This window comes from Schistocerca cancellata, chromosome 3, assembly GCF_023864275.1.
Source record: "Schistocerca cancellata isolate TAMUIC-IGC-003103 chromosome 3, iqSchCanc2.1, whole genome shotgun sequence".
Taxonomy (NCBI): Eukaryota; Metazoa; Arthropoda; class Insecta; order Orthoptera; family Acrididae; genus Schistocerca; species Schistocerca cancellata.
Window position 1 is genome coordinate 727,549,473 of NC_064628.1, and position 10,425 is coordinate 727,559,897.

At 44.2% G+C, this 10,425-nt stretch overlaps 1 non-coding gene across 1 annotated transcript; it reads right to left on the reverse strand.

Moving 5' to 3' along the window:
* Positions 1-9,866: 9,866 nt before the first annotated feature.
* On the reverse strand, positions 9,867-9,939 carry Trnaa-cgc (transfer RNA alanine (anticodon CGC)). The gene has a single exon. It is a non-coding gene; the product is annotated as a tRNA-Ala (tRNA).
* Positions 9,940-10,425: the final 486 nt, after the last annotated feature.

The window sequence follows — 10,425 nt, forward strand, 5'->3', positions numbered from 1 at the left end:
TGGTCGTCAAAGATGAAGCAAAGATCGATTATTAGCCGCTGGATCAAGGGCGCCTTTCATAAGAGAGACCAGAGACACAACAGCAACCAACATGCCACCAACGCCCACTCGACAGCCGCTGATTAGGTGGCCGCCGCTGACCAGACAGCCTCACGGAATCACTGTCTCACTCATCGAGTTTGGCGTCTGTCATTACATTCGCAGAGCAGGCTAAGTTCACATCGCATATTACGACAGTACATAGCGACCAGATTAGTGAGTATAGCGAGGCTAAAGTTTGTAATAGCAAGTTTAACGATAACGCCTGAAAGAGGACCATACTGATGAGCTTGTACCATAACACATGGACGCCATTCCAGTTAAATAGATGTTCATGGAAATGAAGTACCATATTAATCCATGTGCACATTTGTGTTGAAGACAGAAGATACTGGTTCCCCTTAACAACATGCTCTCCCTTGCATCCTTGCGGTACAACAATTTACAATGCCGACGAGGATACTACAATTGCATTCTTTTACCTCCTTTTGTCGCATTAGCAACTTCACAGTGCAAGAACCATGCCCCTTTTTTATTACTGTGTTCAGACAGACTGGGATTTCCCCTCGGCAGCATCTATGTAACGTTGCTCCCTCCATTTTTACATCACTTCGTTTGTCTTTTACAGTTAGTAATAGTAGTTGCATTTTTACTCTTATAAATTTCTTCAGTATCCCCCACGTGACAGAATATGCATTAAGAAAGAAGAACTTGTAACATGCTGGCGAAGAGTTCTCGGGCTTCCAGCCGGATGGCGGTGTCTTCAAACTGCGACGTTTCGACGAGTGACATACTCGTCATCTTCTGGCGAAGTGCCGAGACTTTGCGGATGCTGGTCCCTTTACACCTGCGGCGTGCCCGCCACCACCTGGCCGCTGGAGGCTGGGTTCAGAGGAGACGGCGGGCGTGGTGGAGGGGGAAGTGGGTGCGCCGTTCGTGTCTCCGTCAGAGCATTCCGGTCGCGTCTCGTGAGCTGGACGGTTCTTGGTGCGTTCCTGGCGTATTGCGGCTAATGCTGGATTCCAGGCCGCGCTCAGTTGATAACCTTCGTCCCTGTTCACAAGATTCTCGCGGACCCGTATTTCTACTGATCCTTTAATGACGCTGTCCCAATCGCTCCCGGCTCGGCACAGCACCCTGGTGTTCTCGAAATCAATAGTGTGGTTTTCTTTGATGCTATGTTCAGCTATAGCATATTTCTCTATCTGTCCAAGTCTGACATGCCTGGTGTGTTCCTCCCACCTTTTCGAGATGCAGCGCTGCGTTTGTCCAATGTACTGTACACCACATTCGCAGGCAATGCTGTATATACCAGGTGTGTTGAGTTTGAGTAGGTCTTTAGCTGAGCCCAGCAGCTGTTTCGCGTCTTCGGCGGTGGTCGGAAGACGGAATTTATGTTTGATTTTCTCAGTAGCTTCCCGATTTTGGCTGATATGGGCCCCAAATATGGAAGAAAGGCGAGTCTCTTGTTAACTTCCTCTTCCTCTTCTTCCTCTTCCTGAAATTTGTCACCCTGTCTCCTCATGAAGGACCTACCAATCTGTGTTTCACTGTAAACGTTTTTCCGAAATGCCTCTCTTAGGTGGTGTAATTCGTCTGAGAGGCTTTCTTTGTCACAAATGACGCGCGCCCTATGTACCAAGGTGGTCAGTACTGACTGACGTAGCGCCGGATGGTGGCAGCTGGTTGCTTGGCGGTACAGGTCTGTGAGCGTCTTCTTTCTACACATTGAATGGCCCAACGTGCCATCCGCCTTTTTCCTTATCAGTATGTCCAGGAATGGAATACAGCCAACGTGAAGATGATATTCTCATGTATGCCGTTTAGGTGGTCCATAAACTCCTCCAGTGCCTGCTTGCCATTCTGCCAAATCACGAAAGTGTCGTCCACATAGCGGAAGAAGTGCCTTTGTTTACGGTGAGCAGTTTGTAGTGCCACCTCCTCAAAGTGATCCATATAAAGATTCGCGAAAGCCGGGAGAGCATACGTTCACAAAACTTGTAACATGCTTGATTCCATGCTACTGCTACACAAATGGAAATGTAAACTTTCGTTCTGTCAGTTCTCACCGATACTGTGGCTACCTTGAAATAAAGGGGTATGTTTTAGTGCTTGGGTTCTAAAAGCACCTCAAACACCTTGTGTTTGGGTTCTAAAACTGACCTCAACTCCTTGTGTTCTTTGCTTAGACCCACTAAAAACCTCTCTGGCGACAACAAGTTCACCCCTCGATGACCTCTTACAGGCTGCTGCATAGCCTCCTGTAGTTTTGTTACTTCCCTCGTCCTTCCTTGTAGTTCCCTGACTTTAACTACCTCTTTTGTAGCTCCAGCATACCATATTACCACTCCAGTCAGTTGTCGTAGTAGATGTTTGTTATCAAGACATCCTCCACTAAACTTGCAATCGACGTAGTGTACTAATCACTGATGGTTTGGTTCCCTTATGCCCACTGATCAAAATCATCTACAGTGTCGTTCACCCTTCGAATGGCTTCCTCAGCAGCAGTGCTAAATATTGTTATCATAAGCTGAACTCTAGCATCGATCCAAGCCCTCTTCTTCGCAAATGTGGAATAACCTATCGTACCCGGATCATCTCACTCTTTAATTTCTCGTACGCTCCACATAGTCTTTCACGTACCCTGCACTTCCTGTGAGTATCCCGTGCCTTTCCCTTCCCTGACGGAATTTGCCAAATGCTTCTTCCAAGCTTTTCACCTTGTTACGCATCTCCCATGCGTTGAACACCACCTGCATCATCCAGTGATGATTGCTGTTCACTACGTCTTCCTGCTTGGAACCGAGTGAGGTGGCGCGGTGGTTACCACACTGGACTCGCATTCGGGAGGACGACGGTTCAACCCCATCTCCGGCCGTCCTTATTTAGGTTTTCCGTGATTTCCCTAAAGCGTTTCAGGCAAATGCCGGGATGGTTTCTTTGAAACGGCAGGCCGATTTCCTTCCCCATCCTTCCCTAATCCGAGCTTGTGCTCCGTCTCTAATGATCTCGTTGTCGACTGGACGTTAAACAATAATCTTCTCCTCCTCCTCGTCCTCCTCCTCTCCCGCTTCGCGAACGGCGCTCCTCCCTTCCTGGTGGTGGTTCCGTAATTGTACCACCCTGACCGAGATCAGTAGGTCCGCCTTCTTTGCACCTCACGTAGGTGCAGAAATATCTACCGCTTTCTTCTCCCTTACATTTATTACTGATCCGCAGGTGCATATACTGACTGCACTATATCTGTACGTAACCTAAAGCAAATATTAAATTACCATCTCCTAGGCCTTAATCCACAGAGATTACTCATTACCGGCCCGCCGCGGTGGCCGTGCGGTTCTAGGCGCTCCATTCCGGAGCCGCGCTGCTGCTACGGTCGCAGGTTCGAATCCTGCCTCGGGCATGGGTGTGTGTGATGTCCTTAGGTTAGTTAGGTTTAAATAGTTCTAAGTTCTAGGGGACTGATGACCACAGCAGTTGAGTCCCATAGTGCTCAGAGCCATTTGAACCATTACTCATTACCGTTTCATTCAGAATCTCTTGTTTCTCTTCCAATACCTTTCTCTTCACTCTGCTATCTATGGAATAACCTACGTCCTCTGCGCTAAGATTAAATATATGAAGAAGTACCTTCTTTCCAACCTGTATTTCCTGTACACTAAAGTTCCATTTTCAACTGAGAAACCTGCATGGACTAATTCATCATTCTCCTCTAATTGTTCCACCACACATAAAATTCCTACTTGTAATTGTAAGCTAAACTCAGCACTGACCCAAAGTGACTCCCCGGTATCCTTATGTTCACAATCGTGTGGATTAAGCATTTTTGTGCTCACCCTTGTTTAATCGATTCGTCTTTCGCGACAGACGCCCCTCGCGACATTGCTGCACTGACTAAAACTAAGTGAAAAATCTTTCCGCCAAGTTCGACCGTTTGTTGCCGAAGATCGATTATGGCACAGTGATAAGAATTCTAATTCTAGAATCATGTCGAAGTCCTCACACACCCGTGGCACAATCTCTACTTATCGTTTAAACTGAACCACCAAGCAGAAGTCTATGTTCACCGATTGTAATGGAGTGACATCTTTATCCCCCACCCCACTGAGTCCGTACCGTGGTGGATCCCACTGCTTATATTTCACTAGGTCACTACTGGTGGCCGACACATGCAGACCTATGTCCACTAATATACTGCAAACCTTTTTCTCCACTATTCCTCTTATCGCAGAGTCCACCTTTGCATACTAAGAATGATCGTAGGTGGACCTATGGTTTCCGGTGGCATTTGAAACCTTTCTTTTTCTTGTAAATAATAGATTTCAGCTAGAAATTAGGCATTCTCAATGCACCATCATTTTTTATCAGTGCATGTAATGCCTGTTGGTCGTCCTTCATCCACAGTTCATTAAATACGAGTTGATTAGTTCATTAGCTGAAATCTAGATCTGCCAATAAAATTTCAAAAAGGACGACTGACAGCTGAAATCTCTTATTTACAAGTCAATATAACAGTCGCTGCGTGCAACAGCCTCTGAATGGAGAGTAGCCTGATGAACCTTTCTTTTCCCTGGTCCTCTCTTTCTAAAACTATTACTTCCTCTTACTTACTGACATTACGCTGAGGCTGACGATACTGTCTCCTTACATGCCCTTTCCACTCAAACCTGACAAATTTTATATTATCAGTAAACTCTGTCCGTTTACTCCTCATTCCAGTCGACAAATTGATCTCCTTAAACTCTGTAGCTAAACACAATGATATGAGCAAATCATTGGACACCGTGCCTGTAAACGTCTTGACATTTCCACATGCAACATCGGTAAAAAATCATCAAGAGACTTGTGCTCAGCTTCTTGCGAAATTATTACATTGACTCCAGCATCCTGTTCTAATTATTAGGTACAACCATTAATTTTCCTTATTCTAGTGGCAAATTTTGCCGCAGTTTCCGTATTTCTCTTAATTATTGCCCACAATTGTTCCCTACAGTGTCTGGCGCTATATCTTGTCTTATAACCCTTAACCAATCCATCTTTAAGTTCTTCGAATTTGTGGCAACCGTGAAAGATTCTGTATATCTTACGTAAGTCTTAGCTTCCCCTGTTAATCTCAATTTTGCAACACTTAATAATTACTTATGAGACCAACCTTCCATTTGAGCCAGGTTTCCAATATGTCCCACAAAGGCCTCTACATCTTTGGTTGCCGTCCCAGAAAAAGGAGCAGTCAGACTTACGACTGACTAATCTACACCCTGTTGCAACGATTGCAATTTTACCAACCTATGCAATTCTGCATTATGCGCAATTAATTGTGTTACCCTTTCTAACAATATGTGTACTGCTTCCAGCTCTGATACACTTCGTGTCTCAGGTTCTGCCATAGCTTTGTCCTTGACAACATTCATTTTGTGCAGTAACATTCACAAGACAAGAAGACAAAACATATTAACTTAATTCTTACGCCTAATCATGAGCCATTTGGCCCTAAAGATTACACATGTAACAATTTACTTGAACTCATTCCGTAGATGGCGCTGAGTGCCCCTCAAGGTTACTCTGGGAACATCTAATACGCACTAATCAATCGTTCACTTCTATTACTTCCAAAACTGGACGAATCCACTACTTCTCTACTCGAACTAAAATCTGCAACACCAAAATACAATTAAAATTTTTTGCCTCATCATCCTGTTGCTGTAGGTTCATACATAGCTTTAAGATGATGATGGCAATGATATGACGCCAGTGTTAGAAATCCCATGGATTGTCACTTGTCGAGAGTGAAATAAGACATCAGGATGACAGTAGTTTTGTTTAATTAACTTCCTTATTCTAGCTGTCAGCAGTAGTACATCAGGAATAACTTAGTAGAGACGTCCAGTTGCCCCTCAAGAAAAACAATGGATGTCCGGCATTGCAGACAGCACAAAGAGCGGAGCCAAGCATGGCGTCACTCTAATGCCGCCGTCAGCGAAGTCTCTGGCTGAGAACGTGATGACAGTGCAGCTGACGATACTGTGTAGGTGGGTGTGACCGTCCTCCAGCGAGAGGGTCACTCTCTGCTCTGTCTGTTCTGGCGGCGTCTGCTCTCATGATTCAGGGCAGACCGCCCCGTCCCCTGGTCGAACTGCAGACCGCATATTGCAGATTAGATTAGATTAGTTTTTCGTTCCATAGATCCGTGCTGAGGAGATCCTCGTGGACGTGGAAGATGTCAAATTTTTTTAAAGCTGAAATAACAATACTAATAGTATGAATATATACAATACATCATTTGTTTCTATTAAAAAATTCGTCAATGAAGTAGAAGCAGTTGGCCACTAGTAAGTCTTTCAGGCTTCTTTTAAACTGATCTTTATTTGTATCTAAATTTTTTATGTTTGCTGGCAAATTATTGAAGATGAGTGTCCATGAGTAGTGGACCCCTTTTTGAACTAAAGTAAGTGCTTTTAAGTCCTGTGCAGATCATTTTTGTTCCTGGTATTGTAAGTATGAAGTGAGCTGTTTGTTGGAAAAGAGGTGTATTATTTAGGACAAATTTCATTAAGGAGTAAATATACCGAGAGGCAGTTAGTTCGTATAAACAGTCCTTTGACTGGCGTCATATCATTGCCATCATCATCTTAAAGCAATGTATGAACCTACAGCAACAGGATGATGAGGCAAAGTATGGAAGCTTTTCAATTTTTATGTCTTCTATATCAGCTAACACTCGAATTGCAAATACAGATTTGTTAAGGAGTTTCTGCAGTTCTGTGGTGTGCTCCTCCCAACTAAATTTATTATCAAGTAGTAATCCCTGGAATTAAAGACTGTCAACCTCCTCTGTCTGCTCTTCTTCATACTTTATGCATATGCTGGGTGGAAACCTCTTACAGGTTCTGAATTGCATTTAGTGAGTCTTTTCGAAGTTTAATGTCAGTGAGCTGGCTTTAAACCATTTATTAATAGCCATGAAAATATCATTAGCAGATCTTTCTAGAACTACACTCGACATACTATTAATTGTAATACTTGTGTCATCTGCAAACAAAACGAACTCTACTTCTGGCAGTGTATGTCAATCTGGGTATGTCACTCTGGGAGTCACAGATTTGGGGTGTAGGACTATGTTTACGGCTTAAGGAAAGTACTCTAAACACTTCCATGTTGGCAAGTGAGGAAAGGCTTCCATACTTTCACTACCATATTGAAATATTGTATTTTGCAATACCATACCTAGGTGACTCTGTTTTGCAAACACCTGTCAGCCATGTTTTAGTTCATAGTCTATTATTCCCCCCTCCTACCTGTAGCTGACATGTAAAACGAATGTAAATAAACGGAAATAATAATCCATTGGCACTACTGATGAGACGACAAGAAGAATTTCATAGTCTCTGAGGCCAGTGTCTATAATATTTTACCAACGAGACGGGAGGGGTCGCAGAATCCAATATTAAGAGATGAAATATCACAATAAGTGTACTTTTTGTCTAAGAGCTGTCTTGAGAAGACAGCAGAAGCAGTTGTGCAATCATTTACTTAAGCAGCATCAGCTTTCATTGGCCCTAAGTTTCCTTGAGTTCTGTCTTCGAGCACCCTTTTAGCTTTTAGGTTCCTTACAGGTTTGAGTATTGCAACTGCCCACGTGAAAGTTTCTCTTCAGTTGCATCTATTGAGATAAGCCCTTGTCAGTCAAACATGTAATCCTTACTCCCTCTCAGGACAAGACTATAATATTTCTTTATGACTCTCCATCCTATCTTACGATCTTATCACATTATTTCGCACAAAAAAGGGAATAGCATTAAAGATATTACCTGAGAAATAATCTTCTGATCGACCTCTCTCTCTCTCTCTCTCTCTCTCTCTGTGTGTGTGTGTGTGTGTGTGTGTGTGTGTGTGTGTGTGTGTGTGTGTGTGTGTGTTGCTGTTGATGAGAAGCTGAATCACGTTTCTACTGACAAATCATCTCACTGCTCTAATGCCCCACCATTAGGCAATGTGCATATGCAACATCACAGTTACAGTGTTGAGTACAGTACGGTACTAAGCATACATATTGTGGGGGAAAGCCCCATAGCAATAGTAGTATTAAGTATTTGAATGTTGTTAATTTTACCACATTAATACGCATGTATCTTAAAATACATGCTGTTCCAAGTGACGTTTCATGGACACTGTTAGAAAGATTGTGGACATTACTTCATTTTTGGAATAATGTCAAGAATAAAACAGAGCTCCTAAAATGTGAATACATATTAGCAGCTACATGTGATAGTGGATAAAGAATACCATTCATCAGTATTGCCAGGTAACATCTACGTGAAGTGCTTATTGGCAGTGAGAACAACCATGGGTGTCAAATCATCATCAGCTGATTAAAATACAGGGCTATTCAAAATCATGAAACAGATTTCAGACATTTATATCTTCCAAATTACAAAAGGTAGCACCATAATGTTTCTGGGCAGACAACAGTTTCAAATTTGAATTCTAGAACTAGATTCTGTTCTGCTCTGGCACACTTTTTGACTGAATAATGTCGATACTCTACATAACCAATTAACTTCCTACCAGGAATTCCCATTCGAGTTCACAGAGCCCTCATACTATTCTCCTGTTAAACTGAAGTTGGCGATTCACGTTACCTATAACTGTGAGTATGTGCTTTTCAGCAGTACTAGATATTTATTTGACATGACTCTGTCGAGAATTACACCGCCAATGTTTTTCCTATTTGTCTTCATAAACTTATATTTTCCATGTTTTGGAGGAAGCAGTCTTGCGTGATAGCAAAAAGAAAATTAATCCGAGGCATTCAGTATTCCCGCACAGTCACTCAACACGATAACTTTCCGTACATTAAAGCATTAACAGTAATCTTCGAATTACCACTTGATTTCCTTCTTTGAGGCTTACCTCCACGCCACGTGTTTCGAAATATTTCACTGCATTTACTCATCTGACATTATGAAGTTCTTTGCAGCGATAACTATGTCGCCACTACTGGTATCCAAACTATCTTTTTGGCGTAGAATTCAATCCGAATTTAGTATTTCCCTGCTAGTTACTCCTGGTTCCAAGCAAACTTTTGTATGACATGTATGTTGTTACTGTTAGTGAGTGACAGCAGTGCAACAGCCGCTTCTGGTCAAAGTTCCACACAGCTGAGGTTAGTGTTCTTCAGAATCTCAGCCAGCCACCGAGAGGAACAGTGGATTGACTTTGAACCTAGGTGACTGGCATCATCATACGTGTCCTGAGTTCCAGCTGGGTAGAGCGTTTAACATCTTTTAATAGCGAATCTTCAATGTGTCTCGCACAAGACACTCAGTAAGTTTACCGAGTGCACTCTCTATTTACTTTGCAATGACGTTCTGAATTAGGGCTGTTCTCTTCCACACTGAGCACTGGCCTAATAAAACTGTCGGCACTGCAAAAATCTTGAAGGTTGTTAGGGGGAACCAGTGCTGATATTTCTATTGGTGACTGATGACAATGAAATGAACAACACTATGTAGTGGCACCACTATTTAGGACAGGGACAGACAGTCTTGTGCATATTCTGAGCACAAGTTAAAGCCGGGTGCAGGCCAGATGGCAGTGAGTTACGCATACCAACGGTTGTGAAGTGGAATGGAGGCCACAGCGTCTAACCGCTGAGAGGAGGAGGATATTAGTGTTTAACGTCCCGTCGACAACGAGGTCATTAGAGACGGAGCGCAAGCTCAGGGGAGGGAAGGATGGGGAAGGAAATCGGCCGTGCCCTTTCAAAGGAACCATCCCGGCATTTGACTGAAGTGATTTAGGGAAATCACGGAAAACCTAAATCAGGATGGCCGGAGACGGGATTGAACCGTCGTCCTCCCGAATGCGAGTCCAGTGTGCTAACCACTGCGCCACCTGGCTCGGTAAACCGCTGAGAAGCGTAAATGCAGCGGTTCGCATGGCCCAAGCTACAGGCAGAAGGGGCTCACTGGCGCATCCGGGTTGTGGTGAGTACGTGACTCAGAACGGCCCATAGCAAGACAGAGGCCCACAGCCGAGTATAACTACGTGCAGTTTTCTAACGAGATTAATAACAGTGTGGCAGCTCTCCTGGACGGTGAGGCAGGACGCACCACCAGCTACACGCAGCACCAGATGGGGTGCCAGCGTCCCAGTCCACTGTCGATCGTTGGGTCGACCCTCTGAGGCTGTCGCAGGGTCCATAGCCAGCCAGAAGCGGCGGGCTACACCACGGCTCACGACCGTGGGCAGTCGTCCTGGCTTCCAACACACGCCGAAGGCTTTCCGACCTGAGGGTCGCAGATTCGGACGCCGGATCACGAGCATTTGTCGTGACTGCGATCTCAGCCACGCCGGCGAGAAGAACCAGCAGCTCACGACGCCATA